Below are 19,477 nucleotides of genomic sequence, written 5' to 3'. Positions count from 1 at the left end.
TGCGCCTTCGATCTACAGTTCCGGGTCTGCAATGGGCCTGCTGCAACTGACAAGGACGGCTGGAGTCAGCTGGAGGACACTGTGCTCACTTGCACAACCTAATAACAGTTCTCACAACAACGCAAAACAAACGCACTGCTACTAGGTAAATAGGTTAATATATAACATTAGTTAAGGATGTCCGTGGTTCCTTTAGACTCATTTTATTTGAATGACCCTCAGAAACAGGAGCAGCAGTGCCGCCCTCAAGCATGTTCCATTAATCGATAAGATCCAATCTCGACCGTAACGCCAATTTATTTACACACTATTCACATTCCTTGACTCTCTTGTAGTTTAAATGTCTGCCACTCATTACCTTGAATGGACTCCTTAGTTCTCCAGGGGAAAGAGTTTCAGAGTCATGGCTCTCTGACAGAAGATAGTCCTCTTCATTCCCATGTGAAGTAGACAATCTGGTATTCTAAAATTATGCTTCTCAGTTCTAGACACTGAGGGAAAATCACCTCTGCACCTATCCAATCAATCCCCCTTCTTTTATACCCCTAGTAATCTATATCTTTCTTATCTATTCTACTAAAACTCTGTTCTTGACCGGTTTCGGCTTTCTGTGCTGCAGTTTCCGAGAGTACGCCGTCACCAACGGCCGTCATTTTTGGCCACCTCGCTCAGAGCCCCCCTCCGCCGCATGTGTGCCGAGGATTTTTCCCATCGATGAAAATTGACACAGAGATATTAATGTTTTTACAACATTCCCCATTCTCTCTGCTGCCCCTGCTGGAGGGAGGGGGAGCGACTATAAAACCAGGAAGTGGCGTGCCTCAATCAATCTCTACAAGTGGTGTGCCTCAATCAGAGCTTTGAATGACACTGACAAATGTCTACAGCACTCCCTCTCTCCCCCCCTCCCACTCCTCTCCCTCTTCCCCCCCCCTCTCCCCCCCCCCCCCTCCCCCCCTCCCCCCCCCCCCCCCCCCCCCCCCCCCCCCTCCCCCCCCCCCCCTCTCCCCCCCCCCCCCCCCCCCCCCCCCCCCCCCCCCCCGCCCCCCCTCCTCTCCCCCCCCCCCCCTCCTCCCCTCTCCCCCCCTCCCTTGCCAAATGGGAATACATAGACACATAGACAATAGGTGCAGGAGTAGGCCATTTGGCCCTTTGAACCAGCACTGCCATTCAATGTGATCATCCACAACCAGTACCCCGTTCCTGCCTTCTTCCCATATCCTTTGATTCAATACAATACAATACAATATTTAATCCATGGCATTTGCACCTCAGTATGGCTCAAACAAAACTCAGTTTCCACAGCCATACCAACAAAACAATTCCTACAAGACACACAAACAATTCAATTTACACAAACATCCATCACAGTGAATCTCCTCTTCACTGTGATGGAAGGCAAAGTATTTTCTCTCCCCTGCACCATTTCTCTCCCGATGTCAAAGCCCCAGGTGGGCGATGGAAAGTCCCACGGCCATTTAAGGCCGCGCCGGGCGATGTACGGCCCCGCTCCAGGCCCAAAAGTCACAAAGTTGGAGCCCAAGGCAGGCGCAGTAATGTCCCGCGGCCATTAAAACCGCGCTGGGCGATGTACGCCCCCGCTCCGGGTCGTTCCAATACCGCGACACGGGCAGGAGAAGTTGCGTTGCAGGAGCTCCAAAAAGCGGTCTCCCACCCGGACCCGCGAGCTCCCGATATCACAGTCCACTGGTCTGCAGCTGGAGCCTCCGAGCACTGGAGCCGGGCCGCAGCAGCAAGCCACCACCGTTCCCCACGTTCCGAGGCCGGCCAGCCCCACGATGGCGAGTAGTCCGCAGACTCTGCGACTGGAGCCCCCAGGTCGTTCCGGTGGAGGCTGCTCCACGGTGGAGGCTGCTCCGGTGGAGGCTGCTCCACGACAGGGAAAAGGTCGGGTCTCCCTTGCAGGGACGAGATTTTTTTAAGTTTCCCCCTCCTCCCCCTTCCCACTTGTATACAGTTAAAAACAGCATTAAAAAAAAACACGAACAACTACATTTAACTAGACAAAAAATTAAAAAAAAGACAGACAGGCTGTAGGAGCCGCTACAACGTGATACAACCTCGCATCCTTCTAAATTCCAGTGAATATAAGTCCAGTTGCTCCATTCTTTCATCATCCCGCCATCCCGGGAATTAACATTGTAAACTTATGCTGCACCCCCTCAATAGCAAGAATGTCCTTCCTCAAATTAGGAGACCAAAATTGCACACAATACTCCAGGTGTGGTCACACCAGGGCCCCGAACAACTGCAGAAGGACCTCTTTGCTCCTATACTCAAATCCTCTCATTATGAAGGACAACATGCCATCAGCTTTCTTCACTGCCTGCTGCACCTGTATGCTTACTTTCAGTGACTGAAGCACTGCCTGCTGCACCTGTATGCTTACTTTCAGTGACTGAATTACAAGCACACCCATGTCTCATTGTACTTCCCCTTTTCCCAACTTGACACCTTAGATAATAATCTGCCTTCCTGTTCTTGCCATCAAAGTGGATAACCTCACATTTATCCACATTATACTGCATCTGCCATGCATCTACCCACTCATCCAACCTGTCCAAATCATCCTGCATCCTCATAGCATCCTCTTCACAGATTACACTGCCAACCAGCTTTGTGTTGTCGGAAAATTTGGTAATGTTACTTTTAATTCTTAATATTGCCATGACTTAAGCCACTCTGTTGGAAGAGCTCAGCCAGTTATTTTTGTGCTTGAGGAGTGGTGGGTGGTCATTGTGTTTGTAATGCTTGGAGAGGCAGTCAGGCAGCTTGCTGGTGTTGAGGAGGTGGGAGAGATTTGTTCTTTTTTCCTGCATTGAGGTGGAGGAGTGGGGTGAAATTTAGACTTTTTAGACTTTAGAGATACAGCGTTGAAACAGGCCCTTCAGCCTCTCGAGTCCGCCCCGACCAGCGATCACCTCATACACTAGCACTATCCTACACATTAGGGACAATTTAACATTACTGAACATACAAACCTATAGTCTTTGGAGTGTGGGAGGAAACTGGAGCACCCGGAGAAAATCCACGCAGTCACAGCGAGAATGTACAAAGTCCGTACTGCCAGCACCCGTGGTCAGGGTCAAACGTGAGACTCTGGTGCTGTAAGGCAGCAACTCTACCACAGTAACACTGTGCCACACTATATAGAAGGTTGGTTCTCTTGCTTACAGAGGGAAGGATCAGACAACTGGGGCTAGATTAGATCAGGCGCCGCTCCAGGTGGCATGCAGCAGCATGAAGCAGCAGAGTGGTGGAGGACACCAACAGCACGGCCTGACCAAGCCGACCTTGCAACTCCAACCCAGCGCTGCCGCCAGGACAACGTGCTCTCATGGCAAAGTCAAGACTCTACATTTTTAGCAGCTTTGGACTTGAATCGTACAAAAAAATGCTAGAAATGCAGCGACTCTTTGTCTACTGACTCAGTATTTACTATTCGTACATTCTTCAATTTGAGTATGACTGTACCGATGCATGGTGAGATTTTTCCTGAACTATATGCAATTAAGCAATGACTTTACCAAAGTACATCTGAAATAAAGTATCATTGAACAATTGGAACATGGGACGGGTTGACTGGTCTTCTTGTGTTTGGGCAGAGAAGGGATCGGCTATTCTTCTTGATTTTAGGGATGGCTAGAATCAGTCATTTATAGATTTCCCATATTGTTTATGATGTAGAATGCCATTCAGCCCATCAAGTCTCTGCTGGCTCATCCTATTTCCCCACTTACAGTATTTCCCTGTAACCTATTGTCTTCATGCACATTAACACTCTTTACAATTCCCCTGCTACCCACCTACAATAGGGATCATTTACAAGAGCCAATTCACCTATGTCTTCACAGTGAGGAAGCAAAAGCAATGTCTACTTTTCTATTGTTGGCAGTATGAGCGAGATCAGTCAGTCTTTTTGTTTTAGCAGGCAAAGAAATGATTCAAGTCAATCTTCTTGCATGTCAGGAATCAGGTTGGTACTTATGTGATGGGGAGGTTTAGTTTAGTTTAGCTTAGAGATACAGCACAGAAACAGGCCCTTCGGCCCACCGAGTCCAACCCGATCAACTCAACTCCAATCCGTATACATTTTACATTTATACCAAGCCAATTAACCTACAAACCTGCATATCTTTGGGGTGTGGGAGGAAACAGAAGATCTCAGAGAAAACCAAAGTTCCCTGAGAAAAACCCAGTGGTCATGGGAAGAACGCACAAACTCTACACAGAAAGCATCCGTAGTCAGGATCGAACCCGGGTCTCTGGCGCTGTAAGGCAACAACTCTACCGCAGCACCACCGTGCTGTGGTTGGGAATTGGCTAGACATGTTCAATGATCCCATGGAATGTTGAATTAGTGAGATAATCAAAAAGAGAGCAGTCAGTCAGGGAGATATTTAATTAGTGATGAAGGAGGCAAGTGGGATTAACATGGAGACACTTATAGTGTTGGGTGGGGTATGGTTGGCATAGGAACTGATTCTAAAGCTTTAACCCCCCTATTATGATTTGCTTTGGCTTTTTGATGTACATTATTAGTCAAATCACAATTTCTGGGGCTTTGTTGTTGAGCCCGAAACCACAACATCCCTCTTCAATGCTATGAATTTAAAGCTGCCAGTGGCTCTATTTTTGCCTTCAAACTCTTTCCTGAATTATAAATTCTCTTTTCCCCTTAATTGCTAGTATATCTTGGTCCTTTGCAAAGACCTGTGGTTACACCAATTGTATTTACCATGCTACATGCATATTTCTACATTCACTGCAATCTCACCGTAGTCTGTGAGGATTGTCCTGTTCCAGAAACTGAAAAACAAAAACATAAGCTAATACTTTAGTTGATGGATCGCTGCATTTTTGGAATTTCTGTCCTTTAAGATGTGAAGTTAAATTGAAGCTCAACACACAAATGATCCCAAGAACACAAAGTGCTGGAGTAGCTCAGTGGGTCAGGCAACATCTCTGGAGAACATGGATAGGTGATGTTTTGAGTCAAGATCCTTCTTCATTAGCATTTGCAGTTCCTTGTTTCTACAAAAGATCCCAAGGCTCTGTTATGCAAGAGAGCATGGGAATGAAAAGAGCGTCAATTACACCAGTACCCAAGAAAAGTAAGGTAAATGCCTCCATGACACACAGCGTCACCAAGCAGTGGCACTAATGACCATGGTGATGAAGTGCTTTGAGATGTTGGTTATGGCGCATATCGACTCCTACCTTACTCAAAACCTGGACCCATTACAATTTGCCTATCACCACAACTGGTCGATGGAGGATGCTATCTCACTGACTCGCAACTCTGCACTGGACCACTTGGACAATAAAAACACATACGTCGGGATGTTGTTCGTTGACTACAGCTCGGCATTCAACACAATCATCCCCTCCAAACATGTTACCAAGCACTCAGAATTGGGTCTATGCTTATTCTTCTGCAACTGGATTCTTGACTTCTGCATCAACAGAACACAATCTGAACAAATTGGCAGCAACACCTCCTCCTCCTCCTCGATAATCACAAGTACAGGAGCACCTCATCGTTGGTTGCTCAGCCCTGCGTTTTGCTCATTCTACGATGAGTGTGTAGCCAGACACAGTTCCCACTCCATCTTCAATTTTGCTGATGACACCGCCATTGTTGGACAAATTACAGATGATAATAAGTATAGGAGGGAAATCATTGACTGACCAAATGGTGCCAGAACACCAACCTTGCTCTCAACAGTAGTAAAACCAAGGGACTGATTGTTGACTTTAGATGAAGAAGGCCAAGGATTCACAAACCTGTCTTCATCGATGGGCGGTGGTGGAGAAAGTGAAAAACTTCAAATTCCTGGATGTACTTATCTCTGTCCCGGACTCAACACAAAGTCCACAATCACAAAGAAAGCTCATCAATGTCTTTACTTCCTTAGAAGTTTAAGGAGATTCGGTATCGAAAATAATACTCTCTTGAACTTCTGTAGAAGTGTACAATTGAGACCATAGTGACTGGTTGCATCATGGCTTGGTTCAGCAACTCGAACACCCAGGAATGGTGAGGATTGCAAAATGTGATGAATGCTGACCACCAGTCCATCACAGGTACTGACTGCAACCATCGAAGGGATCTACAGGAGTCGCTGCCTCAAATAGGCAGCCAGCATCATTAGAGACCTACACTACCCTGGCCATGCTCTCATTTCACTCCTGCCATAGGGAAGAAGGTACAGGAGCCTGAAAACTGCAAAGTCCAGGTTCAGGAGCAGCTTCTTCCCAACAACCATCACGCTGTTAAATACAACAACCTTCATACAAGATCGACATAGACTTGGGGCATGGCTTTTAGCTTTACACTATTTTTGTTTATGTATTTTATATATACTGAACTTTTTTGTTAATGATGGTGTATGCAGAGTACTATGTTTGCATATCTGTTGTGCTGTAACAAGTAAGGATTTCATTGTCCTGTTTCTGGACATATGACAATAAAACACTCATGACTCTTGCCTCTTGGTATGCAAGTAATTTTTTTTCCCCTCATTCAGCATTTCAAAATTTATATTTTTATCACATTGTGCAAAATGGTTGCTACTTTTTCTTCCTCACCATAATGACCACTTTTCAATTGATTGGAAAACACTTGAGGATATGAAAGGCTCCACATAAAGGCAAGGCATTTCATTTTTAACCATCCACACACTATCACTCCCTGGTATATATTCACCTTGTTTCTCCTCTCCAATGTTTTTTTTCCTGGTACCCAAAACTCTTTCAAATGAGTCTAATGTGTTGTGATATTTTGAACTAAGTCATTAGAGGCTGAAGCTGGTTGATATAAAAGTCATTGTTTATCCAAGAGAAACAGCTGTTCTGTTGGAGAAGCTCTCGACAAAAATTACAAACTCAATGTACAGCGAGCTTATGTATAGGAAGGAACTGCAGATGGTGGTTTAAACCGAAGATAGACACAAAAAGCTAGAGTAACTCAGCAGGACAAGCAGCATCTCTGGAGAGCAGGAATGGATAATGATTTGGGTCGAGAAGGGATGGATGACGTTTCGCGTCGAGAAGGGTCACCCATTCCTTCTCTCCAGATATGCTGCCTGTCCCGCTGATTTATACCAGCAGTTTGTGTCTATCTTCGAGCTTATGTATGTTTGAAACACAAAGGCAACAATGGAAGGGTTTCGACCCAAAGCGTCACCTATTCCTTTTCTCCAGACATGCTGCCTGGCCCGCTGAGTTACTCCAGTATTTTGTGTCTATCTTCGGTGTAAACAGCCTCTGCAGTTCCTTCCCATGCAATAAATGATTAACTACAGTTTCAACGGCGACAATTATCTACTGAGCTTTAACATTTTTTGCAAAGACAAGAAACTTTGCAGAGTTACATATTTACAATTGGAGCATATTGTAGCTGCCAAGGCTCCTCTTGAGTATTCAAACACCTGCTGGGACAAAATAATTCATAGGGATGATCTCAAAGCATCTGAGGGCGGAGAATCCAGCAACCCAAAATTGGCATTGTGAGGGCTGACTTTCTTGACAATATAAATATTCCAATTGTTGTTAGACAGACAAATATGCCTCTGACAGACACAAAAAGGTGGAGTAACTCAGCGGGCCAGGCAGCATCTCTGGAGAGAAGGAATGGGTGATGTTTTGGGTCGGGACCCTTCTTCAGACTTCATGCTTATGACCAAGTGACAAATATATCTGGTCTGGAAGCTTCTGTCATCTCAATCACAATGGTGTGAAATAACAAGATGAAGATTCCTAGGTAGACAAAAATGCTGGGGAAACTCAACGGGTGAGGCAGCATCTATGGAGCGAAGAAAAAGAAAAACTCACCCGCTGAGTTTCTCCAGCATTTTTGTCTCCCTTTGATTTTTCCAGCATCTGCAGTTCTTTCTTAAACAAGATGAAGCTTCCTGGTTTGATGTAGGCCAATTAACATACCCCATTATTTTACACTTTGGCTGATTCACACACACAAACGAGTCATGGTCATTTGATTAGATAGCCTGACTGTTTGCCAAACAATCCTTTTAATGGCAAACTGATTACTGCGTTCAATACACATTCGAACAGATATTTTGGTTCTTGTTTTGAAATAATGGCTGCTACCTCCATGTCATTTTATAACCCCCAAATAATCCTTTAACAATCTCAGTATCCAAAACCCTTCCAAATCAGTCTGAAGCAGATTTGGGTCATGTAATTTCATTGGAAGTTACAAGGAAAAGCTCACAGGAAGGGTTCGGAATGAGGTTCATTTAAAAGAGAGAACAGGAAACAGATAACTGAAATTTGGTGCACCATATTCCCACAGAGAATAATAATGAGGTACTTAATGAAATAACTATTCATGTCACTTTATTATCCTGCCTGATCTACATTCCCTCCCATGGAAAGTCAGTGTTTACAGTCCATTTATAGTAAATTAGTGCCAACCTATCTGATCTGCAGACTGCCAAATAAGTGAAGTGCAATTATGGGGAGTAGAGATTGGAAGAGAGGATTAAATGTAAAATGTTTTGAGGCTAATTCTTTATAATGGTTCTGAAATTGTTGCCATCCTCAGAAAGACAAATGACTGGGAACAATGTGGTAATTAAAAAAGGCAAGAAAAAGGTCATGTGCTGGTACAATTTATTGTAGGAGTAAAATCAGCTTCTGTCCACATCCTCCCAATCTGCTGATTTCCTGACCTTTTAACACACACAGTTGGGGGAAGCAAGTAAATAGTTCCTCTTTTATGATTATCCTGTTTGCCAGGAAGATATCCAAGGCAGAGACACAAGGCAGATGCTGGAATCGTGAGTAAAACACAAAGTGCTGGAGAAACTCAATGGGTCAGGCAGCAACTCTGGTAGAAGGTTTGTCAGACTGATTGTAGTAGAGGCTGGAAAAGAGTTAGTCAGACTGATTGTAGTAGAAGGTGGTCCAGGATTATGGGAGAAATAGGCGTGGGAGTGGTGTGGGAGAGGCACAGGAAAGAAATTAAAATAAGTGGGGTGTTACCTGAAATTGGAGAATTCATTGATAAGGTTGGATTATAAGGTACCCAAGTGGAATACAAGATGCTGTTTCTCCAGTTTGCGTGTGGCCTCACTCTGGCATTGAACCAGGCCTAGGACAGAAAAGTTGGTATTGAAATGGAAAGGTTAGTTAAAATAGTTAGAAATGGGAGATCCAGCAGAGATCCTTGGCGGACAAGTGCAAGTGTTTGATGCTAGTCCACACTTGGTTTCGCAAATGTAAAGGAGGCCACATCATGAGCACCGAATGCAGTAGATGAGGTTAGAGGATGTGCATGTAAAGCTTTGACTCACTTGGAAGGGCTGCTGGCGTTCATGGATGGAGGAGATGAGGGAGATGAAGGAGGAGGTGTTGGGACAGGTGTTACATCTCCAGCTGTAGCAGGGGAAAGTACCTGGGGGAGGGGGAGCAGTTTGGATGGGAAGGGGTCTCCCTGGAAAGTTGGAAGGGAAGGATGGGAAGATGTGATTGGTGGTGGGATCACTTTGCCAGTCGCAGAAAATTGGAGAATGATGTGTTGGATGCTGTAGAGAGGGTGGGGGTGAAAAGCAAGGACCAGGTAAACTCTATCCTTGTTCCATCTGTAGGGTGGGGGGGGTGGGGTGAAGAGAGCAGAACTACAGGACACAGAGAAGGCATAAATGAGGAATCCATCCACAACAGCCGGGGGGGGGAGCATTTTTACTAAAGAATGAGAACATTTAATCATAGTGATACACCGTGGAAAAAGGCCCTTCTGCCAAACTTTCCCATGTACCTGCCTCATTGTTTCTTAAACATTGCATAGTTGCTGCCTCAACATAGTCAGTGTATAGCAATGTCTAGTCATCTATAGCAACAATAGCATTGCTTTTATTGTCAAAATAAGCCAGTTGAAAGTAGTGCAAGAGATGGTGTTCTTCGTATATCTATTTTTTGTGTACATGAATTGCACGAGGTCAAAATTGTCCGGATTACTGGTGAAAATGTGAGCCATTGCCAAGCACTTTATCATGGTTGATGGCAGAGTTACTGGACAGATGTGATTAAGTGAAATGATGGAGGTTTCTTTGAAGCAGATGGGAACAGAAGACTATTGGTAATGGGATTTATTTACTATTGTCATGTATACTAAGATACGATGAAATACTTTATTTTGCCTGCTATTATGGCTAATTGCACAATTTCCCGTCATTTTGTTTGGCAATTTCCAGCAAAATTATTTTACACCTTTGCAATAAGTGGAAGAACGCCCTGGGTATATCAGAGGACCTAGGCCACGACAAGTCCCAGCTATAGGCCATATGGCCTGCATCGCTTAGTCTTGTATCTTGGAACATGTGACAGTATCTTGGAACATGTGACAGTAATAAACTTATGCCAATTCCATTTGAAGTGCAGCTAAATGCAAATTGGAGGAATAGCATCTCATATTTTGCTTGGGCAGCTTACAGCCCACTGGTATGAATATTGATTTCTTTAACTTCAAGTAACCCTGGCATTCCCTCTCTCTTTATCCCTCCCCCAGCCAAATCACACCAGCTTCTTGTTTTCACCCAACAAGCAATGGCCTGTTTCCTTTATCTTCGTTATGTTTTTTGCAAATCTTGCATTCATTGTTCTTTATCTTTCTACATTATTGTCTATATCTCTCATTTTCCTTTTTCCTAACTAGTCTGAAGAAGGGTCTCGACCCAAAACGTCACCAATTTCTACTCTCCAGAGATGCTGCCTGCCCTGCTGAGTTACTCCAGCATTTTGTGTCTACCTACTTTCAGCTTGATTCAGGAATGCATGGAATAACTGAAGGCAGAGGAGAGGTTGGAGTAATTATCCACGTTATTGAGACACCATTACAATATATGCATAGTACCTGTACCATGAAATTTTCAAAAGTCTATGCGTGGAAAACTCTCCAGTAGTTGAGATTACAATTGTTGCAAAGAAAGGTGGTTGCAATTAACTGAGCACTCAATACACTCCCCTGCTTTTATTTAACAGATTTCTCACAGAAGAAAAGATGATCAGACCATTTCCAGTTGATCTTCTCTTCATTAGAAAAGTGGAGCTGTTTGCTTATGATTCTACTGTGTTCATCTTCATTCAAATTCACCCATTAATAAAATAAATAATAGCAATTTAAAGCAGGACTTCATATAATATCCAGACTTACGGCATTGAGTTCTGGGTAATGTCCATGGGCTAAATTGAAGAAGAGAAACGCCAGACATCTCACCTTGACCTTCAAAGTCATCAGCGTAGCCAAAATCTCAATACAACATCTTGGGAATCACCATTTATCAGAAGCTTAACTGGTTGCCAATCATTCATTGATTCAATTATATTTTATTGTCACATGTACCTAGGCACAGTGAAAGGCATTGTTTCGCAAACAACCCGGTGATATCATTTAGAAGACTTCACCTAAGCAGTACACAAGAGTCACCATGTTTCTAGCACTGCCAAAGTTACAAAAATTCATTGAACCGTCCTATCTTCTGCCTGCCAACGCACGTGGCAGCAGGCAGCACTCCGAGGATCCCCACTTCGTTCTTAACGGCCCCATAACAGGTCTCCCCTTTGTTCTCTGCTGTCCGCCCCACCCCACCTCAAGAGGAGTTTGAATAGATTTTGTTGCAGCTTATTTTAAAGAACCAATAACATTTTATACTTGGACAATTATTTTCAACAACCAAAATGCTGAGCCATAGTCGTCGACAGATAATTTATTGCATCCATCAATAAGAACAGCAATTTACAAAACTTTGGCTGGTATAGCTAAATTAACAATAATGGGTGGAGACTTTTAGAAATACATATATTTTCAAAGAGTAATAAACCAAGGGAGGTAATGGGTTGCAGTTTTCCCTTCAGTTTTCTACCTCCTCTAATGGTAACTCATGGGCTTTATCAACAACAGCATAAGAATGTACTAATCGTAATGAGATTTTGATGTTATCAGAACAGTTTACAAAAAGGAAATGAGAATTTTCCATTTATTAAAGTGAGGGGTTGCTGTGCAGTTGGATTTGGAAATTCAAAGTACAAGTCCCCCTTGTACTATATATTTATCTACAGCACAGTTAGTGCAAGATTTTTTGTTGTTTCCTTCTCCTACCTTAAGCGCAGCTCAGCTTTCGCCCTCAAGCACTTGGGTAATTCCATTTTCTGCACCAGCATCCTCGTGCTTTACAAGGATTAGACAGATGTAATGGGCACCTTTTGTAACATAGATCCTTATTTGGAGGAAAGAACTGCAGATGCTGGTTAAAATCAAAGGTAGACACAAAATGCTGGAGTAACTCAGCAGGACAGGCAGCATCTCTGGAAAGAAGGAATGGCAGAGAAGGAATGGGTTAGAAGGAATGGGTGACCTGAGTCTGAACAAGTGTCTCGACCCGAAACATCACCCATTCCTTCTCTCCAGAGATGCTGCCTGTCCCGCTGAGTTACTCCAGCATTTTGTTTCTACCTTCGATTCTTATTTGGAACCCACTGAAAGTATCCAGTACGCTGCTTTTACTTAGAATCATCGCAGATATAGGAGATGAGAAAATACAAAAGGGACACAAGTGCTGGAGTAACTCGGCAGGTCAGGCAGCATCTTTGGAGAACATGGATAAGTAAAGTTTCGGGTTGAGACCCACTGAACCCAAAAGGTCAACTATTCATATTGTCTGCAGAGATGCGGCCTGGCCTACCAAGTTACTCCAGTACTTTATATACTTTTTTGTATTAGGCAGCATCAGCAGTGCTTTATTTCTACATGGCAGATAAGAGACTTTCAATCAATCCACAGGTGTTTCCAGTAATGCACCACAGTTACATTCTGGGAGGTTTTACAACCAATTAGAAGTGAAACCATTTTCTGACATGATTCTATAAGTTCCCCTCAAAACATTGAGGGGCGGATAGCACCTTACCCCATTCTAAATTATAATTATAGCATTTACAATAAGGGAAATCTGCAAAGAAAAAGGAGGAAATAAAATAAATAATGGGGAGAAATTAGTTAAGGGGCTGTCCCACTTGGGCGACCTAATTCGCGAGTTCTGGCGAGTTTGCCCTCGACTCGTACACGCAGCATGGTCGACACGAGGTCGTAGGAGGTTTTTATAACTCCCCTTCATGCTTGAGAGTGGTCCCCGTGTACTCGAGGCCACAGCTTGGTCGCGACGTATTTTTCAACATGTTGAAAAATGCCCGCGAGTAAAAAAAGGTCGCCATGGAAAAAAATCGATACTTTTTTTACTCGTAGGTTTAGTCGTAGTAGGTCGTAGTAGGTCGGCATGTTAGTCGTAGGTAATCGAGGGTAGTCGAAGGTAGTCGTTGATAGTCTTCATCATAGTCGAAGGGAGGTCTGAGGAGATCGAAGGAGGTCATCTTCACTCTCCACTATTCAGTGTCCAATTTTCCAGAAGTTAGTCCTAAGTAGTCCTCAACATAGTCAAAGGAGGTCTTCTACATGGTCTTCAACATGACATATTTTCAAACTCTCCTAAACTCTTCTAAACTCGCCAATTAGGTCGCCCAAGTGCAACAGCCCCTTTATATGAATGTTGTCAAAGAAGCTCCACGTTCATACAAAATGAATGGCAGATTCTGTTTGTCGCATACATGATGTGATGCGAAGGATGATTCAGGGAATATCATGACGAAAATAGTATATTTTTTCAGGCTTTGTTCCTTATCCAGATAAAAGTAAAATAAATAATCACAAAGAGAAAGCCACTTTAAACATACCACGGGGAGTGGGTATGGAGGGGAGGGAGAAATTGACCAGATCCAATTCATACAGGTCGTGAAATTCAACATTTTTTGGTAATAAACAATGGAAGAATAAATCTTGGAATCAATGAGCATACAGTTGTATTCTTCACATCTGTTCATGCCAGTGTTGCATTTCAATTTTGATTTTTAATTCAAATTTATTTGCATCAGGTTATAAATCTCATTATACGCATGACAATAATTCATAATTCCAGTAGGGGTCAGTGCTAAGCAAAACGGTTCCTTATGTTCTGAGACTTTGTGACTTCAATGAATGATATATGAAGAACATACATTTGGGTGATCAGTTACATGAGTTACTGTGCTAGTCAGCATAATCATTTACATGCTTTAGATACTGTCTGGGAAGGAACTTAGCAAAGCCTGGCCTGTGACCTTTTAAACGCCTGGGTCTGTTTAAAGTGACAGAGAAAAATTAGAAGCATGCAAACCGGTTGCTTGGGACATTCTCGATTGATGATTAAGTAATCTACATCCGTTGCCTGCAGCCACTTTGCCACCCACAACTACTCACTTGTACTGCTCTCTAGGGCCGACTAGTAGCACTTGTACTGGACCCAGTGTCTCTGGAGTGTGGAGGGAGCAGCTGAGGCCAATCGGCAGCGTGGCTTCAAACTAGGGAGCCACTTCAGAAAGCCATTTTTGGTTCTGATTTGTAAAAACATCATTTATACAGACAAGTATGGGGAACGTGCAGCTTCTTCGTAAACTAGCGTAGTAATGTGGTAAAACATTCCAAGGAACATCGTCAAACAATGTTTGTCACTGAACCACGGTGATCGCTTGGTCTCAGAACAATATTTCAAGGAGCATCTTGATGCTGCAGAGATCCGTAAGCGGTGTGGAAAATTCTAAGGAGAAATCTCTATTGCTTATGCTGAAGGCAGCTGTAGCATAGGCAATAATGTTTGGAGGGAATGAAATCGTGGATGTGCAACAGTCCCAGTGGAGGAAATGAAGGTCACAGATCTGGAAACATTAAAAATAAGACAAGGGGGAGGTGTGAAAATGATATATGAAAACAGAGATGGGAATTTTAAAGTTGAGATAATGCCAGCATTTATTAGTGAATATGGGGATGGTATATGAACAGTAATTTTTGTGAGTTAGTGTATAGGCTTCAGTTGCTCCAAAGTTTATGGAGGTCGCTAGCCTGGAGGATCCATTGCAATGGTCCAAATGGTGAAAATGGGGTAGAGCTGTGGAGGATTGTCTCCCAGCATTCCAAGCCGAGCAAGGGTCACAGTGCATGAAGGGCCAAAGGCTAACGGTGGGAATTTGAAGGTACCAGTATTGAGTGAGCAGATGGTTCTTTGAATGAAATGTTAGGAAGACTAAATGCATTGGGGCAGTTGTCCAGCAGGCCCAGGTTGTGGTTTTCCTTGATGACCCTAACTCCAAGTACACCAGCAAGGAGTGTGATGGATCTCTCAATGCAAGAGGCTGACAGTAATGACAAGGATGTTAAACTAAACACACATACACACACAGTTAAACATTTAAACTAGCTTTTTAAAAACCCAATAAAGACCTTTTCATACTATTGTCCCAGCGACTCTTCGCAGTAATTGAAATTGGCCCATTCTACTTGTGTTGAGGTAACCTGGTGCAGGCTCTTTGGGTTACTCCTAGGGATATCTGCACACATTCCTGTTATATAGAAACATAGAAATATAGAAAATAGGTGCAGGAGTAGACCACTCGGCCCTTCGAGCCTGCACCGCCATTCAATATAATCATAGCTGATCATCCAATTCGGTATCCTGTACCTGCCTTCTCTTCATACCCCCTGCTCCCTTTAGCCACAAGGGCCACATCCAACTCCCTCTTAAATATAGCCAATGAACTGGCCTCAACTACCTTCTGTGGCAGAGAGTTCCAGAGATTCACCACTGTTCTTCCAATCGGCTCTGTGAGGTGTCCAACCATGCAGTGGAGAAGTCCTGCAGCAGCTGCTTTGCTGGGCGGAAGGCTGCACTACAACCTCCATCCAGGAATTGTCCAGAGATGGACTCTTGCACCAGCTGACCTGTCGTGGCAGAAAAATTGTGCATTGGCTTTAGCTCCCAGCACAAACTCACAAATTCCTCTCCATTATCGCAGTATGAGGCCAAACAAAATAATCTGCAATCAGACAATTGGGGATTGGCAATAAGTAAATGCCAGATTCTATAAAATGAAATTTTTAATAATCATAGTAGAGGCCATGGCTTATCAAAGAGAGTACCGCTGGTATCTGTGTGCTTGTCTCTGTAGCGCATGCAAATGCTATTATTTGGACAGGCAGCAGAAGCCAGAGAATTCAGAACACTGATTCAGGTAAACATATCGGTTATAAAAATGGGCAAGACTGCATGTTATTTCACAACCAAGAAGGAAATAAATATTTGCCTCTTGTGCATTTGCCAGTTTTTCTCCCTTCCCTCCCGCACTGCACTGTCCAGCACAAAGTGTAGACAGATCTTATACATCCGAGCAAGGTCCACAGAGCACAATGTCCCGCAAAGTAAAAGGTAGCATCTGCAGAAAGACAAAGGCACTTCCACCTGTTTAGTTATCTCTGTTTCTCTTCCTACAGATGTTCATAAATTCTCGGGAGCAGAATTAGGCCATTCTGCCCATCAAGCCTCCTCTGCCATTCAATCATGGCTGATCTATCTTTCCCTCTCAACCCCATTCTTCTGCCTTCTCCCCATAACCCCTGACACACTGAACAGGCTCCTGCTTAAACAATGCTCCTGCTTAAACAATGCATGGAATTTAATGTGTAGGAAGGAACTTCAGATGTGGGTTTAAACCGAAGATAGACACAAAATGCTGGAGTATCTCAGCGGGACAGGCAGCATCTCTGGAGAGAAAAAGTGGGTGATATTTTGGGTTGAGCCCCTTCTTCAGACTGATGTCAAGGGAGAAGGACATACATAGATAAGGAAGTGTAAGGTGTGAAAATAGGACAAAGGGCACGATCAAGGAAAATGTAGAATAGAAGAAGGGTTTCGGCCCGAAACGTTGCCTATTTCCTTCGCTCCATAGATACTGCTGCACCCGCTGAGTTTCTCCAGCATTTTTGTGTACCTTAGAATAGATCATTGTTAGCTGGGAGTTAACTGCTTTTTTTTAATCTCTGTTCAAAGCAAACAGAGATAAAATGTAGTCGGAGACAGTAAGACTGGTCGGTGAACTGGAAAGTTGAGGGATGGAGAGAGAGGAAAAGCAAGGGTTACTTGAAGTTAGAGAAGTCAATGTACTTCAAGTAACCCTTGCTTTCCCTCTGCTTTCCCTCTTCCGCTGATTTACTCCAGCATTTTGTGTCTATCCCCGAATTTAATTATTTTTCTCCCATGATTTGAATTATCTTTGTGATTTTTTCCCCCCTTTGTATTACATGTCAGCTAGGGTATAAAATGAAAACCCTACCTAGTCACGCCAAATATAATCCCAACCTGGGCATATGTACTTACTGTTTTATCAAACCCAATCTCAATCATTGACGTAAGTATAACAATTTAAATAGACTATTCACTTGCTGGTCACATTAAGTAAATCTTAACCTGGATAAAGCACAGCACAGAACAACCTGACCATTGCTGAGCCATAGAGTGAAACTCAGGTCAGGAAGATAGGGTCTGTTCTCTATCTCAGTAATGTAATCCAGGTCTATATCTGCACTTGTGGCATTATCCCTAAATATAATCACTCCATCAGCCTGCTGAGTCCCAGACCTTTAGAATTCCTTCCCTCCACCTCTTTACCTTCATTTAAAATCTTGCTTAACGCCTATCTTTTATAACACAATTTTTTAGGTATTTACTTGGGCACAATCTTAGGCAGTTCAGAGTCAATGATTCTTTGATAACACCCTTTGTGTAACTAACACCTTAGCACATTTTACTCCATTGAAAGCACAACACAATGGAAGTTATGTGTGGGGAGGAACTGCAGATGCTGGTTTAAACAGAAAATAGACACAAAAAGTTGGAGTAACTCAGCGAGTCAGGCGACACCTCTGGAGAAAAGGAATAGGTGACGTATCGCATTGGGACCCTTCTTCAGACTGAGAGAGAGGGGAAAGGGAAACGAGAGATATAGACAGTCATTATAGAGAGATATAGAATAAATAAATGAAAGATATGCAAAATATAATGATGATCAAGGAAAGCTGGAGGCCACAATGGTCAACCATTATTGTTCTTGTTATTGCTGCCTGGAAAAGTGCAGTTCAGAAGACACTGGTTTATTAAAAAGACAATTATAAACCCAAACCATTTGCATGAAGTGTCAAATTATGAAATTGTCCTTTTAATATATCTTCCTCAACTCAGTCACAAAAGCGTTGCTTTCCTGAAAGGGTTAAAGGCTCAGTCTGTGTGCTCCTGTCCGATGTGACAAAGGGAAGAGATACAGTTTCATTCGTATGCAGTTCAATCACTTTAAATTGGCTAATTTAAGTAAAATGTGGAGCTCAGGGGGGGTGAGCTGAACGCCTCCAGAAATCCCAGATTTGCAGCTTGATTTCCCATAATGGCCTAAAGCACTTGTAAATCAGATTCAATTCCCCAGCACAAGCATGGCAATCTCATAGGCTGGGAGCATAAACACAGCTGAATGGACCACCCAAGCTGCAGGCTGTGACAGCTGCCTTTCCACTGGGGTTCCTGTTGCTAACACACAATTTGCTCAGTGTGTGCCGCTGTTATTATCCTGGTTTATGTGATACTCACACACATAAACATTGGACTGCGTTGAACAGAAATCAAAGCCTGATTACAGAAAGAAAAGGAACGAGCAGGCCTTGGTGTTGATGTCAGAGTTATCAATAGACATTTTTTTTGTTGCATTCGCAAACATCTGGTTCTTCTATTTATGTTGTCGGGTCATGAACAGAAAGACTGATAAATTAGTTCAGTAAGTATTTCAATAGGATGTGAATTTGTGAGTAAAGCGCTCCTTAAAATATATATATATGAGAGAGAGGGAGAAATGTTAGAATGCTGATAAGTTCCATCCAGTAGAATAACATAAGTTAACATTTATTTTTGCAGTTCTGTATCTGTGCATTAATCTCTAAATGAGAATTTGGGACAGGTGATAAGTATTTTGTTTTCTGTCGCTTTGTAACTCCTCTCAGTTTGACCAGGCTAAACATGAATTGGGTTGTCCTTCCCTTACGACTTTAGCCTCTCTTGTGGAAAGAACCTTGCCATAATGTAGTACCATTGCTATTGATTTGACTGAGATTTTAAAATCCTATTATATGCATACGGCTGAGGGCAACCATGTGATCTTAGGGCTTGAATCAGCCTTGAAGTTTAATTTGCCATGTCCATTTACATTAAAATTATAAATACCTTTTTATGGGTGAAAAACCTGCCATATTTAGTGTAATTTAGTTTAGAGATACAGCATGTAAACAGGCCCTTCGGCCCACAGATTCCGCACTGACCAGCGATCCCCACACATTAACACTATCCTACACACAATAGGGACAATTTACACTTACACCAAGCCAATTAACCTATATACGTGTACGTCTTTGGTGTGTGGGAGGAAACCGAAGATTTCGGAGAAAACCCACACGGTCAAGGGGAGAACGTACAAACTCCGGAAAGACAGCACCCGCAGTCGGGATTGAACCCGGGTCTCCAGCGCTGCAAGTGCA

At 43.2% G+C, this 19,477-nt stretch overlaps 1 long non-coding RNA gene across 1 annotated transcript; it reads left to right on the top strand.

Moving 5' to 3' along the window:
* Window positions 1–23: 23 nt before the first annotated feature.
* Window positions 24–16,746, top strand: LOC129700863 (uncharacterized). Its single transcript, XR_008724114.1, has 3 exons — window positions 24–145; window positions 10,703–10,847; window positions 11,029–16,746. It is a non-coding gene; the product is annotated as an uncharacterized LOC129700863 (long non-coding RNA).
* Window positions 16,747–19,477: the final 2,731 nt, after the last annotated feature.

This window comes from Leucoraja erinacea, chromosome 10 (assembly GCF_028641065.1).
Source record: "Leucoraja erinacea ecotype New England chromosome 10, Leri_hhj_1, whole genome shotgun sequence".
Classification (NCBI taxonomy): Eukaryota; Metazoa; Chordata; class Chondrichthyes; order Rajiformes; family Rajidae; genus Leucoraja; species Leucoraja erinaceus.
Note: the sequence above shows the minus strand (reverse complement) of the source record. Positions and strands in the feature narration are given on the sequence as shown.